Genomic DNA, 25,748 nt, shown 5'->3' with positions numbered 1-25,748 from the left:
TCTAAGAGGAGGTCCTTGGCGCCAGCCCTCTGTTATCATTCATTTGGCCCTTTTTCGTACCACCCCTGTGGGCTTTGATGTGGGGGCTGAGCCTGAAGGTAAAGTGATTTCTCCAACCAACACACCCACTTACTGGCTATGTTTTTTTTGTTTTTGTTTTGTTTTAACCTTTTATTGTGAAAAATCTCAAATGTGTTTAGTTCACGAGTTCCCACCACCAGGCATTTTCACCCCTTGTGGGGAAGCCCTGGCTGACAGCTTTGGGTCAAGCAGATTAAGGGGCCCCTCCTCCAGAGCACACGCTGCTTGGTAAGCAGAGCCTCTCCGGATGGCACCTGGTGCAGTGAACAGCCCACCTAACCATCTGTGGCGACCCTGCCTCCCTCAGTTTTCCTCCTCTTGTCTAGCATTTGGCTTAGAGAAGGGTGACTATGGCCAGTTCCTGATGGGGTGGTGGTTTCTGTGGTCAGTCTGTGGGATGGAGAGAAGCACCCAGCTGTTGGAGGACTTTTCCAGTTATTCAGTGAAGCAGGGAGCTGATTCCGTCGCAGGGGAGGATGGGGCAGAAGAGCTGTGTGTCTGGCTGCTCTCTGGATGAGTTGGCCTTCTCGCCTCCATCCTGGGCCCGAGACTGGCAGGAAAGGAGCTGTGGAGCCCAGGGAGGGAAAGCCCAGCTGGGCCTGCCTCCTGGTAACTGTCTTCCCTGCTCCCTGCTAGCCTGGGGTCCGTGACAGCTTTGCTTTTGAACTTGTAGAACTATTCTGGGCCTGTGGATCCCAAGAGAGGGAGCTGCTTGAGGGTAGCTGTTGGGTGACTGTGCCCCTGGCTGCACCCAGTAAAACACCTGGCGTTTGGCACTTCAGAAACACGAATGTGGCATCCTGCAGGCCAGGGGAATGTGTGACTCCCCCTGCGCCGCCCTCACAGGGACGGGACACCACCCGGGGCTGTCCTGTGCTCAGGGGAAGTCAGATGTGGTTTAGCAGTCTTCCGCTGTCTGTAGCCACAGCATGTGGAATATGGGGTTACAACAGGAGGGGAAGAGAAGGAGGGCCCCAGCACCCTGGCTTCTCAGTGGCCTCGGCAGGGAACCGATACCTGCGAGCTTTGCCATTCGCGTTTCCTGGACCGGCACTTGTCACACGGGGCTGGCCTCGCTGCAAGGGAGGCTGGGAAATTTGGAGGTGCGAAGAGCCGGCTCCAGGGTTCCAGAGGACAGAGCTGTGCGGGTCTGGTACCTGGCCTTACTCCATGGCAGCACATCTGGCCCTGTCCCTCCTGCTGTCACGGGTTTTCTTGCATGGACAGGAAGGAAGCTCCGCTATTTCCTTTAGTCCAGGGACAGAGGATGAGCCTGCACTAAGGAACATCACGTGGCGGGGTTTGGAGCTGTACTCTTTTTTTTTTTTTTTTTTTTTTTTTTTTTTTTTTTTTTGACAGGCAGAGTTAGAGAGTGAGAGAGAGAAACAGAGAGAAAGGTTTTCCTTCCGTTGGTTCACCCCCCAAAAGCCAGGAGCCAGGTGCTTCCTCCTGGTCCCCCATGTGGGTGCAGGGCCCAAGTACTTGGGCCATCCTCCACTGCCTTCCCGGACCATAGCAGAGAGCTGGACTGGAAGAGGAGCAACCGGGACAGAACTGGTACCCAAATCGGGACTAGAACCTGGGGTGCCAGCCCCGCAGGCGGAAGATTAGCCTATTGAGCCGTGGCGCTGGCTGGAGCTGCGCTCTTATGTGTCGGTCATGTGGCATTCGTCAGGCACTTGGCCTCTGAGGCCTCTTTCCTCGTCTGTACCAGGAGGATCCTGTTACCAGCCTATCATAGTTCAGACTCTGCTGATGGCGAGGGGCAGAAAACAGCTTGCACTACTTGTATTATTTTAAATTTATTTGAGAGGTGGAGAGACAGAGCTCTCATCCACTGGTGCACTCCCCAAATGCCTGCAACCAGGCCAAAGCTAAGAGCTGGGAATTCAATCTGGGTCTCCCACATGGGTGGCAGGGACCCAGTCACTTAGGCATCACTGCTGCCTTCCAGGGTGTGCTTCAGCAGGAAGTTGGTACCAGCAGTGGGGCTGAGTAGCCCAGGAAGGCACTCTGATATGGCCTGCACGTGTCTTTTTCTTTTTAAAGATTTTTTAAAAATTTTGTTTGAAAGGCAGAGTGATGGAGAGAGGGCGAGACACAGGGAGCGAGCAGATACAGGGAGAGGGATCTTGCATCCACTGGTTCACTCCCCAAGTGACTGCAATGGTTAGGTGTGGGCCAGGCTGAATCCAGGAGCCAGGAATTCCACCTCGGTCTCCCACTGTGTGGCAGGGGCCCAAAGACTTGACCATCTTTTGCCGCCTTTGCAAGAGCATCATCAGAGAGCTGGTTCAGAAACAGAGCAGTCAGGACTGGTACTTGAACCAGAGCTCTGCTATGGGATGCTGGTGTCATGGGCAGTGGCTTAACCCATAGCACCACAGAGCCAGCCCCACTGCAGATGCTTAACCACTAGTCAAAACGCCCATCCCACGCTCCTTGTATTTGAAGTGACTGGGGAATTCCAGAATCCAGTGCAGAAAGTACTTCTGGTCTCCCACGTCCCAGAACAAGGGCAGCTGCCCTCAGCGCCTCTGTTTAGTGCACCTGCAGGGTGCTGCTGTGTCTGGGTGTGTGTCAGATGTCCCAGCCCCTCCTCTCCCAGATACACCCGTTCTCGTTCTAGTAACCATCAGAGACCACATTGTGTCTGAACTTTAATTCCGGTTGCTGGAGGGGATCTGATTGGCTCCTTTGGGTCAGCAGTCTATTGCAGGTCCAGTCAGTGGTGGCCAGGAGGATATGGGCAAGTAATGGTCTTGGGGGCCTTTCCCTGTCCAGACAGTCCTCACAGAAGAGATGGGATCTGGGCAGATAACCTTCAAAAGGTGTCCACACTGACCTGGCTCAAGGGTTGCCATGTGGATTGGATGAAGTCAGTATGGAAGACCTGAGAACTGGAAGGTGCTGCTTCCAAGTGAGTCGGCTGGTGGTGTGGGGCTTCCTCCTGGGAGTCCTGGACACTGCACCGCCCTACAGGGGCAGGGAGCGATTCCAGCGCTGTGAGAGGGAATCGAAAACTCTGGCTGGAGGCAGGGGGCTGACTGTTGGGAGGGCTGGGAGCAGGCATGGGAGAGAGAGAGGTCACGGCGGACAGGGCCATCGCCCAGGGTGAGGCTCTGATCATGGAGGGTAAACGTGTCTCTCTCCTGCGTGAATACACATGCTTCTGCAGATGGCTCTGATGCGCACAGATGAGGGCCCGGATACGGCACGCTGGCCCTGGCCCTGGCCCTGCCCCTCGCTCCGACCTACCTGACTGCTGCTCCTGGGAGGTTCTGCACGTGCAGCCGGCGTGCCTGCACCTCAGAACTGGGCCAGCTGGGTCTGAATCTCATTCTCCCCTGCCCTGCTGGGCCACCTGGGCCGATCTTCACCCTCAGCTTCCTCACTGTGAAGTAAGGATGTTTGAGGACCTACCTCATAGGGCTGCGCTGAGTGTGCCACACAGTGTCAGTGCATGGTTCATAGTGGTCAGGGCTGGCCAGCTCCAGGGACCGCAGCCAAGGCCTTTAAGGGTGAGCGTGAACTTGTAGGGCTGCACGGTGGGGAAAGGTGTGTGCAGAGGGCCGGAGAGACCCCGCGGACAGGGCAGGTGCAGCCTGGCCACGCACGCACAGGGCCCTGCCAGCTGCCTCTCCCCTGCTGCCGCCCCGTCCGCTTCCCAGCCACTGCCGCTCCACAGCGTGGCCTTCAGGATGACGCTGCAGATTTCTGGAAGTTTCGTGGCTCCTTCCCGGCAGTCCCGGGCCAGGGGCCTGGGGGTGTTGGGTCGAAAGCCAGGGCTCAGTGCTTCCTTCTGTGAAACCGCAGAGCCCAGAGCTTTCCAGAGGAAGAGGCCTGGTGCTCACGGGCGCAAGCCGAGGGCTGAATTATTCAGCGACCCCGCTGGCTGGTGCTTCTCCTGGGGGAGGACCAAGCGAGGGCGGGGCCGCCTTTGTGTTCTTGGGAGCCCCCCTCCCCCAGGGGCCCATGCTGTCAGCCGCTCCCACTGCCTTTGTCCTGGGGCAGCCCGCAGCCTGCCAGGTTCAGGTTGAGGCCGGGAGGGGGCCCCTCCCTTTCCGCCCTGGCAGCTGAGGTCAGGCCTCTGCCTGATCAGGCTCCGCGGGGACACAGCCGTAATGAATTACGTAAAGAAGTCATTCCCATCAGCAGGCAGGGCAGCTCCTGGGGAGGTGCCTGGGGACCTGGCTGCCCTGGGCTTGGGCTCCCTGTCCCCTTCTCTCTCTCTCTGAAGCCCCAGAGGAAGGAGCGGTCACCTTCGTTCATGCCCTCTGAGGTTATGTTTTCCACCCTGGGGGCTGGACAGAAGTCAGTGCTTCAAGCAGAAGCCCAGGAGATGGGGCTCTGGAGGCCGGTAGGGGCCCGAGAAGAGGGTGGAGTGGGGTGTCCAGACACTGAGGCAGCTCCGGCCAGTCCCGCCCAGGCCCGGCCTGCCAAGGGGACGTGGCCATGGCAACCTCTGGCCATGGCTGGGGTAAACACGGGCTTTCAAAGGGGGCCTTGTTCCCCGGGGGAGCCCTGGTGGGGAGGCGCAGGGGCGGGTGTCTGTGAGGAAATGTCACTCCTGCTTCCCCCTGCCCGGCCCCAGGCCAGTTTCCTGGAGGCTCCTGGAGAATGAAGAGGAAGCACCAGGAATGCGTCCTGTCTCCAGGCAACAGGGTGAGGGGAGGGAGGCTTGGGAAGAAGTGGCTGTCCCGCTGGCCCCCTCGGGGTGCAAGGCCTCCCTGCCTTGGACTGAACTCAACAAGCCAGCGGGGGCCACCCGAGGCAGATCTGTAAGGAGCCAGCTCCCTGCTGGCACCAAATGTCGGAGAAGCGAAATCTCAGGGAAGGCGCCTTACATTTCATGCTTGTAGAAATGCCTGGGGTGTGCTCTGATGAGGAGCCGTTGGTGGGCGCTTGGATGGCCTTGTGGGGAGCTGGGCCCCCGGATTGCCCTCCCGTGAGCAGACTCAGGCCTGCACAGCAGGGAGGACGGCAGGTCTGCTCTGGGAGCACCTAGGTCGCTGAGAGTGTTCCCCACCTCCCCGCCAGGGGACAGGGACTGGGGGCTGCATTCCGCCTCTTAGGAGAGCCTCTGGTCCCAGAGGGCCGGGTAGGCAGGACGGCAGGCTGGTCTCTCAGCAGGTGCCCCCTGGCTCCTGGGGACCTTTGAGGGAAGCTGGGGATGGGGAGGGAGATCTTAACTCAGAAGCGAGGCTCAGCGAGGCGCTGATCTGCGTCTGTGTCCCTTCCCAAGTCACTTGGGCTTGCACAAGTTAACAACTCATCTGGTAGCCTGGAGTTCCCTGACCTGAGCCCCGTGTCCCCTGCCCTTCCGGGGTGGGACCCAGAAACCAAAGTTAGGTGCTGGGTGTTCCTGGGCCCCCTTCTCCCTTTGTGTGCTCCCCGTGCTGTATGCTGGGTGAGATGGGGCTGGCGTGGTCCAGGCACTTTTTTGATGAGCATGAAATCACAGGTCCCCGTGTGCAGCTTTGTGGAGAGAGGGAACAGCAGAGTTCCTGCTTCTGCAGCGGTCTGGCGGAAGAGAGGACCCAGCGGCACGTTAAAGGGACATGAGGGCTTAGGAAGTGACAGCCGAGGGCAGCTCCAGGCAGTGCCTGGCCGCCCAGTCAAGGGGCGGGGCCCCGGGCAGGGCAGTTTCCAAGCCCCCGCTCCCCCCCCCCCCCCCCGCCGGCTGCTTTCTCCAGTGTGGGGCCAGAGCTGAGAAGCCTCCCGCAGCTCAGTGGCTCAACACCTGGGGTTGTTGCAGCGGGTGGGGTGCTGCTGGCGTCTGTGGGCAGAGGCCAGGGAATGTGGCTGAATAGCTTTGTGGGTCCAGGCAGCACCCCGCCACAGAGAATTATTCCACCCCAAATGTCAGTGCCCCCGGAGGTTGAAACCCCTGCCCTCCTGCCCCGACCAGACCTGGGATGTGTTTTCAGAATTCAGACTGAGGGAAGGCCGCAGGTGCGGGGAGAGGAACGCGGTGGGGCTGTGGTGAGGGGAGGCTTGCAGTTAGGAGACTGGGGTCTGAGACGCTTTGCAGCCCCACGATCCTGGAGTCTGTCCTGGGTCTTGTCCAGACCCCTTTGGTTGGGCCTCAAGCTCCTGTGTGTTTGCTTTAAAAAAAAAAAAAGTTTATTTTGTTTTACTTATCAAAAGGCAGAGTGACTGAAAGAGAGAGAGAGCTCCCACTTCTGTCTTATGGTTCACTCTCAACTGCCCAGCAGCCTGGGCTGCGCCAGGCTAAAATCAGTAACCCAGAGCTCCAGTCCAGTCTCCCACATGGGTGACAGGAACCCAAGGACACGAGCATCACCTGCTGCCTGCCAGGGTGCGCGTCAGCAGGAAGCTGGATCAGAAGTGCAGTAGCTGGGACGTCAGCCAGGCGCTCCAACGCGGGATGTGGGTGTCCCAGGTTGTGGCTTATGTGGCATCTCAGTGCATGCCTCTCTGTCTGCTTCACGTATCAGAGACCCTCAGGCCTTTCCTTACCCAGTGGAGGAAACCATAAGCTTCCCAGTCCCTCCCTTGGGCTGACTTTCACTCAGTCCACCCAGATGCAATTCGAGAGCCACTGTCCAGGCCTCTCTCCCCCTCCTCCTCTGCTCCAGGAACAGGTAGCGCCTGTGCGCCAAGTTCCCAGCTTCATCTACTCCCTGCTTCTTCTTCTTCTTCATTTTTTTTTTAAAGATTTATTTATTTATTTGAAAAGCAGAATTACAGAGAGGTGGCACAGAGAGAGAGAGGTCTTCCATCTGCTGGTTCACTCCCCAAATGGCCGCAATGGCTGGAGCTGCGCTGATCCGAAGCCAGGAGCCAGGAGCCTCCTCCGGGTCTCCCACGTGGGTGTAGGGCCCAAGGACTCGGGCCATCTTCTACTGCTTTCCCAGGCCACAGCAGAGAGCTGGATTGGAAGAGGAGCAGCCGGGACTCGAACCGGCGCCCATCCCTTGCTTTTTCAGGAGGCAGGCCCAGGCTGTGTGTGTCTGCCTGCCTGGTAGGGCGAGGCATCTGGCAGTTGTTCCATCAGTTTATGAATGAGTGAGTGAATCCCCTACCCTGGGAGGAAGTGGGGCGACCTGGGCTCTTCCTATGAACCCCCAATTAATAAGGCATCTTTCCTGTGCTGTAAGGAGATACTGGGGTGAGTCACAGGGAGAGGGTCTTTGTCAGGGATTTCCAGGGAGGGAGCAGGGACCACAGAGGTCAGCTGAGAGAAGTGGGGTCCGGTCCCCTTCACAGCTGGGCGGCCCATGGCTCTTTCTGTAGGAGTGCCTCCCACCAGGGATCATTTCTGCCCTGCTGGGTGGACCACAGCCCACCACTTTCTCCCAGGCTCCCAGCTCATATTTGGACTTGGTCACTCTTGCGTAGATGTGAGTGTTCTTTCTGTGAGAACTAAAAAGCACTGCCCAGACGCGCAGGTGTTGTCATCCTTCCAGGCTTTCACTGGTGTGGGCAGAGCCCAGGTCACAGGTGCGGTTTTCTCCGGAAGCCTGCACCTCCTGGGTCAGTGGCCAGCAGTACTCTGTTTGCAAATGCTCTCAGCTGCTTTTCTCAGGCTCTGTCAAGCCTTTGGGATGGGAAGCACTGCTGTTCCTGCAGATCAGGAACAGCAAGGGGCCCTGGGCATCCCAGGCTTGGCCTGGAGTCGGGCCAGGGGGAAGTGGTCCTGTGTACCAAGCCTGAGCCACGGGCCTCCTGCGCCCTCACAGCCAGTGAGTGGTGAGCCTCGTCCCTTTGCTGGACACTGAGCCGCTTGCCAGGTGGAGTCCTAGCACCAGCACCATCTGCCCTGAAGTGTGCATGTGCACAGTTAAGGCCCGGCTCCTTGAAGATCAGTCCCTAGGCGAGCAGCCTGCTGACAGTGCCTGGTTAGAGGTGCAGAGTCCCAGGCCCACCATGGACTTCCTGAGTCATTTGCAATTGACCCAAATCCCCTGTGGTTTGTGTGTACGCAAAATTCTGCCAAGGACTAGATGCTGAGGGGACCCCCCAGGGGATGGCCAGAGGGCTTGTTGGAGCAGCTAATGTGCCCTGGCCTTTGTGGATGGCTCTCACACGGTGCTGCTTGGGCTAAGCTGAAGAGGCAGGTGCGTGGGATCGGTCTGCTCATGGCCAGTGACACCAGAACTCAGCTCTACCCTGTTCAGAGGGGCAAGTGCATTGGTCAAGTGCTTGGCCAACGTGGCAATGCCAAATTGCTAGAGATATTTCTAAATGCTCCCTTACTTTCCCCCTGTAATTGTCGAGGATCCCTAACTAACCGTTTTTAAAGATTATTTATTTATTTATTAAGGCAGAGTGACAGAGAGGGACAGAGAAGTCTCTTATCTACTGCTTCAATCCTCAAATAGCCACAACAGCCAGGGCTGGACCAGGCCAAAGCCAGGACCTACGAACTTCACTCTGGTCTCCCACGTGGGTGGCAAGGGCTCAGGTACTTGGGCCATCTTTTGCTGCCTTCCCAGCTACATTGGCCGGAAGCTGGACTGGAAGTGGAGCAGCCAGGACTCAAACTGGGACTTCGATGTGGGCTGCCAGTGGTGCCATAACGCCAGCCCCATAGCTAAGCATTTGTGGATGGTCTGTGGGTTCACTTTCAGTGGCTGTGGTCTAGAGCCCTGTCTTTGGGGTCAGATGGAACAAGATTTGAATCTTGGCATGGGCACTTTCTTGCTGTGTGCTCTCGGGCAGCTGTTTAACCTTTCTGAGCCTTAATGGTGCCCTGACTCACAGGGCTGGGGTGAGGATGAAATGAGATAAGGTTGGGGGAACCTGGAGAACTTGCACTTGATGATACGGGTGTCAAATGTTGACACTGGCATCCTTGCTGGAACACCTGGAAATGAGGACAATGGCCTCAGGTAAAGGCCGCCTTTGGTTTTGGCCAGTGTTTTTTTTTTTAAACTGGAACAGAAACTTCTTCCCTCTGCTAATTTCTGGTAGTTTGGGTGGCTGGTAATGAGTTTTTCTCTATGTGGATCCAAGCAAAACCAGGATCAGAATGGAGACAATGCCTTGACTTGTTTTGAAGTGATGGAAAGAAGCAATAAACACGGTGTAGGAAATCCTTTAATCCGCAGACCTGGCTGTTAACCCTTTCCCGCCCCCTCACCCCTGTGCTTACCCTGGAAACCAGCTCCCAGGCAGACAGGCTGCTCAGAACCCTCGAATTGCCAGGCCACCCTCGCTTTCTGGAGAAGTCCAGGCTGCCTGAGAGTAAGAGGGACGTGGGAGCGTAAGAGCCTGAGGTGGAAGACCTATGCGCTGGAATCAACTTAGCCCTTGGCCCCCCCCCCCCCCCCGACAATCTGTCCCCATCCTGGAAAGTCCATGCCCACGGAAGCACATGAAGTTGTGCCTTTGGTTTCTCAGGGAGACATCTCAGAGGCGCTTGACTGAGAGGCTGGACCAGGGAACAAGAATTTCTGCTTGCAGCCAATATCTGCACGGCCCTCAGGGTGGAACAGGGGTTAGATGCATGGGCCGTGGGGCCAGGGTGGCCGGGTTTCAATGCCGCCTTTGCTGCTTACAGGTTGGTTGACTTTGAGTATAGTTATCAATCTTCTCTAAGCCTCAGTCTATCCATCTATATAGTGGAGCTACAGCCAGTGTCTCCTTCTTTGGGTAGTTGATAGGCTGGGTGAGGCAATGTTTGTAAAATGCTTCCGTTGCTGGGATTACTGGTATTTGGCCTACAGAATGCTCCTGTGCCCCCTAGAGGAATCCCACCGTGGTAGCAGGGACTTGCAGTGCAGTAAGTCGCTAGACCGGGCGAACCTGCCAACCTTCGGCTGCTTTAGGTGGGTGGGGGGCAGGCCTTTTGGCACTCTTCTGGGAAATCCGGGGGATCGAGGGGCCTCGCAGCTCCTGCTGTGCTGTTGTTGGTTCGGCCCTGGCTTGGAGATCCTAGCCCAGCACCCCTGCCCCAACCCAGAGGCTGTGGGGAGGAGGGAGACCTCAACCAAGAGCCGGGAAGAGAGCTTTTCTCTTCTTAATCCCTAATGAACGCTGGCTTTTTTGCTCCTTGGGCTCCTGGGCTCTCGGCAGCCCCCGCAATTAGCAGGCGTGTTAACCCGGGTCACAAGGGTGGCGGGGCTTGGGAGTGGGGGGCTCCTGGGGACAGGAAGTGCCCGGGAGTGGGGCCTCCCGCTGCGCCCCGCAGCGGAGCCGTCAGCGGCGCTGTGAGAACGGCCGCCGGGAGGTGCAGGCTTCCAAACACTGGTCCGGCCAGGCCCGTAATTACATTAACGCACAAAGCGAGTGCCCCGGCGGCGGCTCCCCGCGAACAATCGCAGGTCTGTTCTCCGGGCCGATCCCCCAGCTGCGCCTCCCTTTCATCTCGGCCCCTTTCCCAGGGGCCGGGGTGCCAGCCTCCTTCCTTCTCCTCTGATCTCCTCGGTCGTGTTTCTTGCTTGCCCTCGCTGGGGCGCTCCTCACCCCGCCTGCTCCGGGGGCTCCGGCTGGCACCCGCCTCTGAGCCCCATTTTGTACGCCCCGGAGCAGCCCCCTCCAGCCCCGCCGTTTTGGCAGTGCGTGCGTGAGCCATCTGGGGAAACAACGAACAGCCTTCTCATTTGCAGTTTTTCCTGGAAGGGAAGCAAAATCTCCCACTCTGGAGTGACACCCCAAGAATGATATGGACACCTTCCATTTGTGTATTCTATCTGTAAAAAAGATTTTATTTATTTGAAAGAGAGAGAGAGATCGAGAGATCTTCCATCCACTGGTTCAGTCCTAAATGGCTCCAATGGCTGGGACTGGGCCAGGCCAGAGCCAAGAGCCTGAATCCATCCTGTTCTCCCACGTGGGTGGCAGGAACCACTTGGGCCACATTCCGCTGCGTTCCCAGGCATTAGCAGGGATCTGGGCAGGAAGCGGAGCAGCTGGCACTAGAACCAGGGCTCCCGGCAGCTTAACTCCCTCCGTTTGATTAGAATGTTTGATTAGAATGTGATAGTCGTAGAAGTGCGAGCACTCTTCCAGAACCTGTTTCAGGGGGCGTGAAGGGGCTTGAGAGGACAATTCCCCCCTCCCTCCACCCGCCCCACCCCCCACCCCCAGGTCTGCCTCCCAGGCCAGAGCTTTCCCTACCTCCTGGGCTTGGCGCATGTGGCCTCTTCTCAGCCCTTCCCAGTCCAGTAGGAAGGCCACCCAGGAGGGACCCCTAGGGAACTGGCACTTCTCATCCCTCTGCTTGACTGCCCCTTCCCGGCGAGCATTCCAGCCTTGAGCCTGCCAGAAAAGGCCCTCCCCCAGCCCTCCGCACATTCCAGGGGCTCCCAGCCCTGGCCCCTCCATAGGCCCCCTCACCCTGCCGTGAGGCCAGGAAGCTGGACTTGGCGCTTCCTCGCCCTGCGGGGCAGCCCAGCCAGCCACAGGCAGGCAGGCAGGGTGAACGCTGAGCCCCGGGGCCTCTTTGCTGGCAGTACAGGTCTCCTTCAGTGGCACAACCCCTGTAATTAGTGTTTGTGGGAGGCAGCTGCTGCAACTCCCTGGCTTTAAAGATTCCTTCCTCACATTTGCACAGGGCTTAGGGACCTGCCATTCGCCCCGAGGGGATGAGGGCCTCCCCCGCCCCCCCAGGCTCCTGAGCCCCATGCGGTGAAGCTTGTCTCTTTCAAATCCTCCTGCTGGGAGGCAGCTGGAGGGGGCGGGGCAGGAATCCTCTCTGCTGGGGGACTCCAGGGACCCTGCAGGGCAGCTGTCTTCTGCCTCCTTGCCTAGGGCAGAGCTCCTGACCACACTGGGTTTTTTGGCTTCCTATCTTTGCCAAACTCCTTTAGAGCACTTTGAAGGCTAATAGGATTTTCATTTGTTCCCTGGGGAGTTTCAACCCCTTGGGAAGGGAACCCCTGTGGCTTGCTGGTCCAGGTGTTCCGGCACAGCAGCCCGCGGGGCCTGTGGGTTGCAGCTGGGCCCTGTCATTGGTGAGCTCTGCCTGTGGTGCTCACACCATCCCAGCAGGTCTTTATCCTGACTTGTAGATTCCTCTTGCCTCTGAGGGGGTCACATAATCACCAAACAAAAGCTAAAAAATGCTGAGTTTCTGATTTAAAAAAAAGCAGGGAGCTGGATGGGAAATGGAACAGCCAGGACTCGATCTGCCACCCAAATGGGATGCTGGCACCGCAGGTGGAGACTTAACCTACTGTGCCGTGGTGGCGCCAGCCTCTGTGCATAGATTTACCAGTAGTTGTGATCTTTGGATGTAGCGTTTTCATGTACCACGACTTATGAGCATTCCCAGTGCATTAGTGTGGTTCGGAAACATGATTGCAAGTGCCTGCATTTTCATCCTGTCACCATACCATTACTTACTGTTGCGGACACCTCCCACCCCCAACTCAGCTTTTACTTTGTGCCTCAGACTTTAGGGAGCATGAAAACCAGGAGCCATTTGTTTGGGTTCTGTTGATATGACATTAACCCAGAGCTGAGGCCTTGCCAAAGCCCCTTCTTGCCAAGGTGCTAGAAGGGGGGACCTGGCTAGGGTCCAGGTCTGTGCCCTGGATAGGAGTCTCCTGCCATGGCCTCTCCAAGCCTCAGCTCCACAGTCCTTGGAGTGGGACACTCACGTGTGTCCCCTTTGACAGCTGCACAGAGCTGTTTGTAGGTTAGGCAGGGTGGGGTGCTGAGACACGGGATCCACTTGGCCCCTGGGGCCCATCAGCTCACTGGTTGAGTCTCCTTGGGTCTGGCTCAGTGGCCTCAGTACCAGGAATGTGCTGCTCTGACCACCTCGGTCTTCTTCCTTGAGCTACCGGGGACTCAGTCTTCCCACAAAGGCTCTTAATAGTCCCCTGGGGTTACTCGCTCTGTTCCAGGACTGGGGTCCACAGTGGTGAGGCTACTGGAAACTGCCCTAAACATAGGGTAAACACCAGTATTGTCTCTCAGCATCTCTTAATTACACTTGATGATGCTGTTGCTTAATAAAAATTATAATAAGCATTATCCTGTGTTCTCAGGGACCCACAGTTATTTCCCTTTCTTCTCTGCTCTAGAAGAAGGGTAAACTGAGTCACTGAGCGATGTAAGCATTTTGAGCAGCAGTATAAAGAAGTGGGAAGAAATCAGCAGGCTTGGGTTCCAGTCCTGGCACTGTCCTGCGTCAGTTCTGTTGTCACTTAACCACTGAGGTCCGGTCTCTCTGTGTGTACAATGAAAACAGCAACATCTGACTTGCAAAGTTTATGTGAGCATCAGATGAAAGTATTTCTGTAGAATTGCTTGGCACATGGTAAGTGCCTAGTTAGTGTTTTGTTCAGAGTCACGCGAGTTCGTGTTTTGTTCAGAGGCACAGGGGCCAGCTCCCACCCTGCACATGTCCCCCAGGATCCCCTTCGGCTGTGCCTTTACCTAGCCAGTTCCAGGCAGGAAGCTTTCTGCCTGGCTAATCAGAGGAACCTGGCTGGCCAGAGTGGCTGTTATTCTAGCTCCTTCTGGCTGGGATGTCCTGCCAAATTGGGCCATGCTATCCTAGACCTTACTCATCTAAGTGAAGTAATGAGGGTCCTTTCCTTCTAACTTCTCCCTTGGGTGGTCCTGAGAAGTCAGCTTTACAGGAATGAAAGGTGTGGTGTTGTGGTTCATTTGCTAGCAAAGCTTTGTGGCCTCATAAGTGGCCACAAATCCAAAAAGAAACCACAGTGACAGTCATCTGGGGACATGCTTTGGTTCTGGGTCTTTGAGTCCCCATCTGAGGTCACAGAGTTGACTGTTTCTGAGAGACAGTGCAGTCTGGCCTGCTGGACAGTGTTGGCCTGAGATCATCCAGGGAAGAAGTATCCCACAACCTTTCCAGCCCACTGCGCAAGACCTGCAGTGCTGGGGGCCATTCTTCCTGAGGCAAGGGACCTGTGGCATCAGCATCACCTTGACACTAGGTGGAAATGCAGAATCTGGGTTTACTGAGAGCAAGCTCATGCTTTAGGAGTTTTCCCTGGGAAATTTGTGTGCACATTAAAAGTTCAGAAGCCCTGATCTACATCTGTTCTCAACACAAGCGCCCATGAGAATCACCTGGAGAATTTTTGTTAAATGTACAGATTCCCTAGGTCCTACCCACACCAGTGAGTAGGAATCACTGAGGATAGGGGCTGGACATCAGTTTTTTTTTTTTTTTTTTTTTGACAGGCAGAGTTAGACAGTAAGAGAGAGACAGAAAGAAAGGTCTTCCTTCCGTTGGTTCACCCCCCCAAAATGGCCGCTACGGCCGACGTGCTGCGCCGATCCAAAGCCAGGAGCCAGGAGCCAGGAGCTTCCTACTGGTCTCCCATGCGGGTGCAGGGCCCAAGGACGTGGGCCATCCTCCACTGCCTTCCCGGGCCACAGCAGAGAGCTGGACTGGAAGAGGAGCAACTGGGACAGAATCCTGCGCCCTGACCAGGACTAGAACCCGGAGTGCTGGCGCCGCAAGGCGGAGGATTAGCCTAGTGAGCTGTGGTGCCGGCCTGGACATCAGTATTTAAAAAAAAAATAAAATTGCTCGGTGATTCCAATGCACACTGGACCGGAGGACTGGTAGACTCTTGGCTTTGGAGTGCGTGGTCTGGGTGAGGATGATCCTGACGGTCGCTGCTGCTGTTGCTGCTGCTTATTGAGCTCCTACTTTGCACAGAGATCTTTATCCTTATCTGTAATCCACATTCCAAACCTAAAAGCTGCTGGTGCTCTACAGGTCTCACAAATGAGATAATTGGGACTTAGAGAGGTGACTCTTCCTGCCCATGGCTACCTAGGTCAGGGCTGGGACTGGCTGCCCTGAGGCTTCTTTGGCCATTACCTGCTATAACCCGAAGTTCCTGTGGTTTGAGGGCTGTGATTCTCCCAGGAAAACCTGGCTGGGGATTCTCTTCTGGCTCAATTATAATGTCAGATTTTGTAGTCTTAGAAGTGTTCAGTTTGAGGACAGATACAGTGGCTTTTATTTTTTATGTATTTTAACAATGTATTTATTTATTTGAGAGGGATCCCAGTGCCTTTTATTTTTTATGTATTTTAACAATGTATTTATTTATTTGAGAGGGATCCCAAGTGGCTTTTTTTTTTTTTTTTTTTTTTTTTTTTACAGGCAGAGTGGACAGTGAGAGAGAGAGACAGAGAGAAAGGTCTTCCTTTGCCGTTGGTTCACCCTCCAATGGCTGCTGCGGCCAGCACGCCGTGGCCGGTGCACCGCGCCGATCTGAAGGATCTGAAGACAGGAGACAGGTGCTTATCCTGGTCTCCCATGGGGTGCAGGGCCCAAGCACTTGGGTCATCCTCCACTGCACTCCCAGGCCATAGCAGAGAGCTGGCCTGGAAGAGGGGCAACCGGGACAGAATCTGGCGCCCCGACCGGGACTAGAACCCAGTGTACCGGTGCCGCTAGGTGGAGGATTAGCCTAGTGAGCCGCGGCACCGCCAAAGTGGCTTCTTAACCACCACACCAGATGCCCATCTCTTTTTTTTTTTTTTTTTTTTTTTGACAGGCAGAGTGGACAGTGGGAGAGAGAGACAGAGAGAAAGGTCTTCCTTTGCCGTTGGTTCACCCTCCAATGGCCGCCGTGGCTGGTGCGCTGCGGCCGGCGCACCACGCTGATCTGATGGCAGGAACCAGGAGCCAGGTGCTTTTCCTGGTCTCCCATGGGGTACAGGGCCCAAGCACCTGGGCCATCCTCCACTGCACTCCCTGGCCACAGCAGAGGGCTGGCCTGGAAGAGGGGCAACCGGGACAGAATCCGGCGCCCGGACCGGGACTAGAACCCGGTGTGCCGGCGCCGCTAGGCGGAGGATTAGCCTAGTGAGCTGCGGCGCCAGCCCAGATGCCCATCTCTTGCAGCGTCTCAGAGTCCCACCTCCTAGAATGAAGGGTCAGAGGGGCGAGGTCAGTGGCAGAAAAGTTGCAAGCAATGACAGGGAAGTCTTAAGGAAGTTCCTATGGATAAGGAGCCTGGGCTTGGGGACAGAGAGCTTAGCTTTCTTTGCTTTAAGCTGACTGCATGGATGTGAGCAAGCCTCATCCCTCTGTACCCAACTCCATCCCCAAACCCCACCCAGAGGTCAAGGGGTAACACTTGCTGCCCTTTCCAGTTCTGCAAACACGAGTTCTAGAGAAGAGGTGGGAAACTGAGGCATTGGCCAGAAGTGAGCTGAACCACAGACCCCCAGCCTTTTGCTCTCAGAGCATCTGGAAGGCAGGGCTGGAGATGGCTACCAGGAGAGAGGCATGGACAGCAGAGAGTAGCCACCGTCTCCAAACAGGAAGCACACAGAGCGCTGAGGCAGAAGCTGCCGAGGATCCAGGCTGGAGAAAGGGCCAGATGTTGAGAAATAGCCTTTTATTTTGTGTTTGGTCTGTAGCCAAACCTAGCTTCTAAGTTCGAATAAGGATTTGAAAATCAGCCTGAGCTCCCCTGGAATCTAAATCCAGGTTACACTGTATATCTTCCTTATAAAGTCATGGACGGTCGGTGTGTGGGGAATGGAATGAGTGAGGGTGAACGTTTCACTGCCCTTTTTTTCCCCCATCTTTTTTCAAGGAAGCACTCAGCCCTTGCATTGTATAGCGTCTTGCAGTTCACACAGACCTTTTATGCCTCTCACCACACTGCTGATCCCTGCCCCAACTTGGGGGGGAGGTGAAAGGGGTGTGGGGTACCGTGTTTCACAGCAGGAGGGACACAGGCCCATGCATGAGAGTCGTGAGGGCCCACAGTAGTTGGGGCAGAACCTGGACTTGAATCCAGGCCTTACAGCCCTAAGCACAGCACTCCCTTTGTTCTGCCAACACCTCACTGTTGACTCAGGTCTGAGCTGGAAGCTGTCGATAGCCTTGGATGCACGGAGCTCATAAAATACAATTTCCAGTGATTTATACTTGTGGTTTTTGTTCAAGATTTAAAAATATTATTTGAAGGGTAGAGTGACAGAGAGCAGGAAAGACATAGAGAGAAAGAGAGAGAGAAAGAGAGAGATCTTCCATCCACTGGGTCACTCCCCAAATGGCCTCAATGGCTAGGGCTGGGTTAGGCTGAAGCCGGGAGCTCCTTTCATGTCTCCTACATGGGTGGCAGGAGTCCAAGCACTTGGGCCATCTGCTGCTGCTTTCCCAGGTGCATTAGCGGGAGCTGGTCAGAAGCAGAGCAGCCAGGACTCAACAAGTGCTCTGATATGGCATGCTAGTGCTGCAAGCAGTGGCTTAACCTGCTGTGCCACAACACCAGCCCCAATACTTGCGTTTTAAAACATGCTTCCGGCAGGCGCCATGGCTCAATAGGCTAATCCTCTGCCTTGCGGCACTGGCACACCTGGTTCTAGTCCTGGTCGGGTCGCCGGATTCTGTCCCGGTTGCCCCTCTTCCAGGCCAGCTCTCTGCTGTGGCCTGGGAAGGCAGTGGAGGATGGCCCAGGTGCTTGGGCCCTGCACCCACATGGGAGACCAGGAAAAGTGCCTGGCTCCCAGCTTCGGATTGGCACAGTGCGCCAGCTGTGGCGGCCATTGGAGGGTGAACCAACGGCAAAGGAAGACCTTTCTCTCACTGTCCACTCTGCCTGTCAGAAATTAAAAAAAAAAAATGCTTTCCCATTTAATTATACAACCAATACGCAACTATGTCCTTTTTTATTAAAATTATTTTATTCAAATAATATAAAGCCCCCTTGGCCCTCTACCCTGTCATCTCATACTGCTCCTCAGAGGTGACCACTGGTGACAGATCGATGTGAATGTTCCTACTAGCGCCTTTTTAAAAATGCACTTTGTGGGGGTGTCCCAAGATAGTGCTACAGCAACAGGACGATCCAAGGCACGTGGGACAAAATAGATAGTTCAAAAGGAGAGGGGATACATACTGGAGATAGAGCTGTGGGAAATTCATGACGGGAAGCCCAGGAGACCAACAGAGACTGGGCAGGTCCACGCTGAAAGACCAAATAAGAAAGGGAAGCGGCAGAGGTGCAGACCAGGGAGGCTGGCCCTAGCCCCCAACGGACCAGGTTTCTAAAAAAAAAAAAAAAAGAAAGAAAGAAAGAAAAGAAAAAAATGCGCTTTGATGCACTTTGCATGTGTTACTGATGGATTAGTATAATCCCTAAGCATCTTGCTTGCTGTAATTGTTAGCTGTGCATGCGTGCATGGAGACAATGAATGTACCCACAGCAAGATGAAAACCGGACAGTAAAGTCAGCTGGGCCGGCGGGGCAGAGTGGTGATTCTCAGTACACATGAATCTGCAGACTTAAAATGTAGGCTATGATTCACTGGGTTTCGGGTAGGTCCTGGACCCCGCCTCGCTAGTGTGGTACCAGTTGGTGTGGCTGCTGCTGGCCAGCCGCACTTGGAGTAGGGAATGTTTTTAGAGCTTAGACTAGAATTGGACAGACCCAGTGGGCCCTGGACTGCTAGTTAGCGTGTGAGCTTCCCTTGCCTGTGAATGTGCCTGGGACCTCACCCAGAAGGCTGCTCTGAAAACAAAATGATCTGGGGCCCATGAATCATCGAGTCCTGTGCCCGGCACATGGTGAGCATGCGATAAATAGCAGTCATTATAGAATTCCACAAGGGGTCCATGCCAGGAAGGGAATGCTTGCTGCCTCGCTAGTATTTGGGGCTGCTTGTGGTGACGTCTTCTCCAGTATTCACTTAATGTCCTCATCAGCAGGATTTTAAACTTTTTATTTATTTCAGAGGTGGTGGTGGGGAGGATTCCCATTTGCTAGTTCACTCCCAGATGCCCATAAAAGCTAGGACTGGAGCCTGGAACTCAATCCGGGTCTCCTGCAGGGGTGGCAGGGACTCAAGTACTTGAGCTCTCACCTGCTGCCTCTCAGTGTGTATACATTATTAGCAGGAGGCTGGAATGTGGAGTGGAGCTGGGACTTGAACCCAGGCACTTCAGTGTGGGATGCAGGTGTCCCAGGTAGCGTCATCAGGCCAAACACCCACCTCAAGCATCAGGATGTTGAATGTGCTTTGGAAGGGGCTATCCCCTTGTTTGGGGGGGGGATCAGGGGGGTCGGGTGACTAAGCCAGAGCCACACCTCCAAGAGGGAGCAGAATCCCACACCCAGGTTCCAGGTCTGGTGCCTGCTGTGCACACTGCAGCTGTCTTTCTCTCGAGAGCTTACTGCGCACACGGCCCGAGTCTACTGCGCACACGGCCCGTGGGTCTGTTGATGTGGGAACTTGGGTCTTGGTCCTGGCTCCGGGGAAGGGAAGCAGCAGGATTCAAACTTCACTCACGCCCCCAAAATCTGACAAAAGGGATTTTGAAAACCTATCCCTTTAAACATGCTTAAGTTGAAGTATATATATATTTTTAAATCATAACTGAGTGTATTTCCAGGCTTATTGTATGCTATATACTTGGTTCAAGTATATTTTTTTCAAAGCCTTAGAACAGCAAACTCAGCCTAGGCAGTCATGATTCCTAATTGGCAAAACTTGATGTCACTGTTAGACCCGTCAGCCAAATCACAGTTAGGGACAGAAAAAGCCTGACTCCATTTCTTTTCTTCTTCAAATAAATGTATTCAGCAGGTGTCAGTGTGTCAGCTTCCTTGCTTCCTAATCCTAATCCTCAAACCAGCAGATGGGTAGGTTAGAGAGATGAAGCCCGGTAAAAAAAGACCAGCCCCTTCTCCGTCTTAGGGAAGCACTTTCTCCACTTGTCTGTTTGTCTTGTGGCTTCTCTACCCCAGAACAAGGAACCAGGCTCAGGCTGGAGTGGCCGGGGTGGGCCTTTCTTTGGGAAATGGTTAGGAGGCCATTGTGAAGAGAGACCTGGAAGCCCAGAGGTTTTAGGGAGAAGGACAGGTACAAGCGGAGGTTTTGGGAATCGAGTCCCTGAAAGCTGTCCACGTCTGAGCACCCCTGGGAAATCCCCGGGTCCCCAAAAACTACCCTGGTGAGAAGACCATTGAGCTAACGGCCTGCACATGTGCTCCGGGTGTCCTCACTCCGGAACTCAGGGATCTCCGGGAATCTCTGCTGGAGCTGGCCTGGGCCTGCTTCTCCCGGGGGCGCGCCCTGGTGATCCCTTGGCTGCACAGCCCTCTCTTCTTCCTGGCTCCTGTCTCTCCGGGGCTTGGCAGGGGCTCACTGTCACAACAGCTCTTGCACACAGGGGTCACTGAGGCCCGGGAGAGTGACTTCATGTCTGCAGAGCAGGGCTCACCAAGAAAGCCAGAAGGCCTTCCCAGGGGAGGCAATCACAAGGTAAAAAAGTGCCCTGGGGTAGGTTAAGGGAGCTGGTGCATTTGGGGCTGGTGCAGCAGGCATGTTGCCTCCTGGGCTCTGGAGCCAGACTTGTGCTTGAGTCCAGGTTTTACCACTTCCTGGCTGTGTGACCTTGGCTAAGTTACTTACCTCTCTGTGCTTTTTTTTTTTTTTTTCCAGATGGGTCAGTTGGGAATAATAATAGTGGTCTCTCTGGGAGCCAGGGAGAGGCTCAGCGGGACAGGTGGTTTATTGTCTGGCCCACATATGCTTGATAAATATTATTGTTGCTGTTGGCCTTGTTCTGTTCCCTGCAGGCATGATGGTCAGGAAAAGCCTCTGGTGTGAGGGCCTGGGGAGACTCTCCAAGGGCAGGGCTGCACGGCCTTGTCCCCTTCCCAGAATGACGACGCGCGCCAGGAGGCGCCTCATCCACGTCACCCGTGGAACCACCAGCGCGGGCGCGGGCTCCCGTGACCGCCGCGAGCCCCTGCCATCTGCTGGGCCCGCGCTGGCCTCCCTCCTGGGGCACGTTCTGAGCCTCCTGCCCCAGGGGAGCAGCGGGCTGCCAGGCTTTTGCCCCTCACCCCAACTGCCCCCCACACCCCCGCGGCCAACTGCCCCCCGCGGAGAGCCAGGGTGGCCTTGGGCGCTGCCTGGACGCCTGCTGCCGCCCGCCGGTTCCGCGCGTCCCAGCGGCCGCCGCCCCGCTGCCCCTCAGGGCTTCGCCGCCATCCTCCCGGCTCCCCCCACCCCCACCCCGGCTCCGCCGCAGCCGAGCCCGGAGCGAGCGTGCATAATGAGCCGGGCCTGGGGTTTGCCCTTTCAAGGAATCCCTTTGTCAAGCCAGGAATCCTTTTGTGAGGTGAATAATCGCTCACTTTGGATTTCTGGGCAGGATTTTTTGTTCAGGATCTTTCTCAGGAGTGGGGCCCAGGGCTGGAGGCCTCCTGCCCCCGCGGCTGCCCGCTGACAGCGCTCCCGGCGCGGGTACCTTTAATCCTTCCGCCGTCTTCCTGTCAGGGCCTCGGCCCGCCACCATCGATCACGCCGGCCCGGAAGGTGGTGACGGGTTTGTGTTTCTTGCTCTGTTTTGTTCCTTTGCTTCGCCAATCACATCTCCATGGAAACAGGTGCAGCCTTTGTGTTGCCTTTGCTTTGGGCAAATCGATGCGAGTGGGGATTTTTCTTGGCTCCCCGCCCCCTCCTCTCTTTGGGATCAAAGCGGGAGGAGGAGGAGGGGGCAGCGCCCTGGACTGACAGGCGGCCTTGTGGTGGCCTGGGGCGTGGGGGCCGGCGCGGGGGAGGCCTGGCCAGTGGTTCCGCTGGGACCCTAGGGCGGGGCTGCTGCCCTGGCCTGCCTCAGGAGGCCACGGGGACAGGGCCCTGGGTAGGAGTCGCTGAGCTGCCACCGGCTGGCCTTCTTTGGCCGGGCCTTGAGAGCAAGGCCCCTGACCTTTCCGGGTCGTGGCTTCTCTTGAGAGGTGGCAGAGGGTTTTGAACCCACGAGGGGACAGGGCTCTGTGACCCGTTTTACCTCGAGGAAAGGCAGGGTCTGGGTGAACGGGGCCAGGCCCTTGTCGTGTGACTCTTCTGTGAGAGACTGCGAATTCCGGGTCTGATTTGGGGTGCAGCCTCCAGAGCTGGGGCTCCTTACCCAGAGCATCTTGCTTATGACACAGCCCCACTTCCTCTCTCCCACTCAGGGTGTTACACCTCCCTGGCCACTTAGCAGCCTAAGAGGGAGTCCTGTGGTCCAGGCCGGAGCAGCTGGGGCAGCCTAGGTAGGTCAGGGTCCCGAGGCCCAGGGCAGCAGTTTTCTGCCCACGCTGCTGGCCTGCTCCCTTCCTTCCTCTCTGTCCCTGCGGCTTGCTGAGCTCCATTACCCAACAGGTGAAGGAGCCGGCTTGAAGCAATGGCACGGCGTGTGCTAACTTTAATGCTGTCCCACAAACCCCGTCGATTAAGTTGGCAAACTCCAAACCCTGCCTGTTCATGAGAAAAATGACCTCATTGCAAAATCCGACCTGCTTGGTTCATCTGCTTGGTCAATTTAACAAAGGACAGGTTTGACCTCGCATTTTGCATTGTCCAAAAACCTGACTTGAAGCTGGAGCTAAAGTCACCTTGCCTGCAGAGATCTCTGAGTGGCTACAGCGGTGCCCATGGAGTGGTCAAGGTCAAGTGGGCAAGTCTCTGGCCGCAGAGTGGACACCTGATGTGGTTGCAACCTCTGACCTGAAAAGTGAACCATCTGATGCCACTTCACAGTCAAGAAGTCTTTTCTGGAAGCGAACCTCAATCCCATTTATTTTGTTTTGTTTCTAAGAAAGGTAGGGAATCACACTGTTAATCTCTACCGGGCTTTAGTGAAACCCTCCCAGTGTTTGAAGGCTGTCTCCCCACCTTCTCTGCAGAACAATACCTTGTTGGGTAAACAAGGAAACTAGTAGCTGCTGTTGTTTGAAAATGAAAGGCAGTAGGGATGCACCTTGCCAAGTGGCTGGCATATGGTTCCTGTTCAGTGACTCTGAATACATTTGATTTCCCTCCCACTTTTATGCCACACAGGGCTCCTGCTTTTCCTCACAGCCTCTCCTGAGTGAAGAACCCTGGGCTAGTGAGACGCCTCCTCACCTGGCCTGGGCCCAGAGAGGCTAGGTGGGGGCAGGTGCAGGCCACACCCCTCGGCTGCCCCCAGACCAGCGGGCTAGGAGGGCGGGAACTTATGCCAAGGCCCTGGAGTGTCATCCCTGTCCTTCTTCCTAAACTGACCTCCAGGAGTTTCCAGTTGGGATCTCTGATTCCCAGGCCCTCCCAAATGGATGCAACAGCGTCCCTGCTACTGGTCAAGAGAGGCCTGCAGCAGAGACAAATTCAGCCTGGATGTGTGCTTAGTCTAAAAGGTAAAGCTATGGAGTCGCTGTGACCCCTGCTGTGGGAAGCAAGGACTTCAGAGGTTGCTGGTTTTTTTTTTTTTTTTTTAAGATTTATTTTATTTATTTGAAAGACAGAGTTATAGAGTGAGGTAGAGCCAGAGAGAGAGAGAGAGAGAGAGAGAGAGAGAGATAGAGAGAGATAGGTCTTCCATCCGCTGGTTCACTCCCCAAATGACCGCAATGGCCGGAGCTAAGCTGAACCGAAACCAGGAGCCAGGAGCTTCTTCCGGGTCTCCCACGCGGGTGCAGGGGTCCAAGGACTTGGGCCATCTTCCACTGTTTTCCCAGGCCGTAACAGAGAACCAGATTGGAAGTGGAGCAGCCAGGTCTTGAACCAGCACCCATATGGGATGCCGGCACTGCAGGCCAAGGCTTTAACCCACTGTACCACAGTGCTGGCCCCCGAGGTAGCTGTTTTTTTCCCTCCGCCCCTGAGTTTTACTCTTTTTCCTTTTGATAGCAAGTGGGCACATTTACCTCTTGTGTCTCAGGTCTCTCTGGCACATAGAAGTGCTAATAAGAGTGTTTGCTAGGATTTCCCTAGAGTTTTGGAAAATGTGCCTGATGGAGCTACTTGATGAAAACTCCTCTTCTGATGAGCCTTACTGCACATGCAAAGGTGCTGATGGGCTAAGGCCCTGTGACAGCCAACCTTGAGATGCAGGTGGGAGAACTTCCTGGAGGAGGAGGAGGTCTGTAATCTGAACTCTGAAATAGAGTTGTGATTGGTCAGGTAAGGCTTCCAGGGCTGAGGAATTAGGGAAATGCACTGGACCCGGTGGTGGACAGGAGGAGTGGCATAGGCGCTGGCTGTGCACTGGCCAAAGCACAGGTCCCCGTAGGCTGGGTAGCTCAGATGAGGCAGATGCCACTGCCTGTCTGGGCCCAGACCTCTGGGGTGGGTGGGCAGAAATGATGGTACCTGCATGGTGACGTCCCCTCCCCAGCTGGTCTCCGAGCTCCCTCAATGCTTGCCAGCCCCTCTTAGAACTTGCTACTAATAGATGCCACTCTGGGGTCACTGCGCTTGGCAAGCAGTGGCCTGGAACACCCCAGAGTCCCCTTGACCTGTTTGGGACTTGGTGGGGATGAGGATTGGGTGCACTTCAGGAGATTTTGATTCAGGAGGGGACCCTGGGCCTCAGCCTTTGGAAAGTCCCCTGGAGACCCTGGTGCAGCCCTCTAGCTAGGAACCACCGCCCAGGGCCTCTGTGCAGGCGGGGTCCCCTCTGCACACGGACGGAGCTGGCCCTCCCGGTCTCTTCACAGCATCCTTTTCCGCAGCTGCCTTACTCTTGTTTGCTTTTCAGTCTCGCCTTTGACCCTCCCAAGGGAGAGCTTTCTCGTCTCACTTTTGGGCTTTACTGTATGGTTTTTTTTTTTTTTTTTTTTTTTTTTTTTTTTTTTTTTTAAGTGGTAACTATTAGTAAGTAGTGAAACTGAAGGACGGAGTCCAGTCACAGCCTGTTCACGGTGTCCTCCTGGGCAGAGCGTCCAAGTGTCTGGACCTGCCGATGTCTGTGGAGATGGGGCAGGATCTGAAGTGGGAGGCAGTGTGGACTTGCCTCCCTGGGGGCTCTGGCCAGCGCAGTCACACTGCTGTTCCCAGTTCCCTGCCTGCCTGCCTGCCTGGACATCTGCTCCCCTCACAGTGTCTGCCCATAAATCCTGTCCCTATATTCAGGATGGCTTAACCAGGGAACAATGGAGCCTACACCCCTCACCATGGATACCCCGGGTGTGACCGTGCCTGTGTGTGCGTGTTGGCATGCCCCGCACCTGCAGCTGGGGTGCAGTTTGTGTGGGTAGCAGGCTTGGGGCTGGCAGCAGGGCCATTTGGCTGCGGCTGGAAGGACTTCTCACAAAGCTCTTTTTGGAGGCTCCTGCTGTAACTTAAGCTCTTAGAATTCTTTGTTTATTTATTTGACAGGCAGAATGACAGAGAGAAAGAGGGAGAGATGTAGAGTGAGAGTGAGATCTTCCGTCCACTGGTTCACTCCCCAAATGGCCACAGCAGCCAGGGCTGGGCTAGGTTGAAGCCAGGAGCCAGAAATACCATCTCTTGCATGGGTGGAAGGGGCTGAGCCTTCACCAGCTACCTCCCAGGTGCATTAGCAGGGAGCTGGATGGGAAGTGGAGCAGCTGGGACAGGAACTGGCTCTCCAGTACGGGATGTCAGCATCTCAAACTGTGGCTTTACCACGGTGCCATGGTGCCAGGTCTGCTGTTGTAAGTCTTAGTGACTGTGAAGAAGAGAGATTTTGAACTTACTCATCTCGGTGTACAACAAGTGCTCAGGAAATGAGTGTTGACTGGCAGTGAATGAGTGAGTGAGGGCCACTGACTGCTCTCTCACTCCACCCCTAAGTGCTAGGGATGGTCTGGAAGGGTAGAGATCGATATGCACTGGAATCTTCAGAGATGGCCTCCTGGAAAAGGGAAACCTGAACATGGTCTCGAAGGATGGGCAGGGCTTGATGGAGAAGAGACAGGAGGCACAGGTGCTGTGGCATAATGGGTTCAGCCCCTGTTTGA

The 25,748-nt window shown here is 55.6% G+C and overlaps 1 protein-coding gene and 1 long non-coding RNA gene across 6 annotated transcripts in view; one reads left to right on the top strand and one right to left on the bottom strand.

The window, feature by feature from the left end:
• Positions 1-25,748, top strand: part of CUEDC1 (CUE domain containing 1) — an 88,848-nt gene that overhangs the window by 10,460 nt on the left and 52,640 nt on the right. The window lies entirely within an intron of this gene.
• On the bottom strand, positions 17,720-21,569 carry LOC138846145 (uncharacterized). Its single transcript, XR_011383529.1, has 2 exons — positions 21,269-21,569; positions 17,720-18,057 (listed from the first exon to the last, which is right to left on the bottom strand). It is a non-coding gene; the product is annotated as an uncharacterized lncRNA (long non-coding RNA).

This window comes from Oryctolagus cuniculus, chromosome 17 (assembly GCF_964237555.1).
Source record: "Oryctolagus cuniculus chromosome 17, mOryCun1.1, whole genome shotgun sequence".
Classification (NCBI taxonomy): Eukaryota; Metazoa; Chordata; class Mammalia; order Lagomorpha; family Leporidae; genus Oryctolagus; species Oryctolagus cuniculus.
Note: the sequence above shows the minus strand (reverse complement) of the source record. Positions and strands in the feature narration are given on the sequence as shown.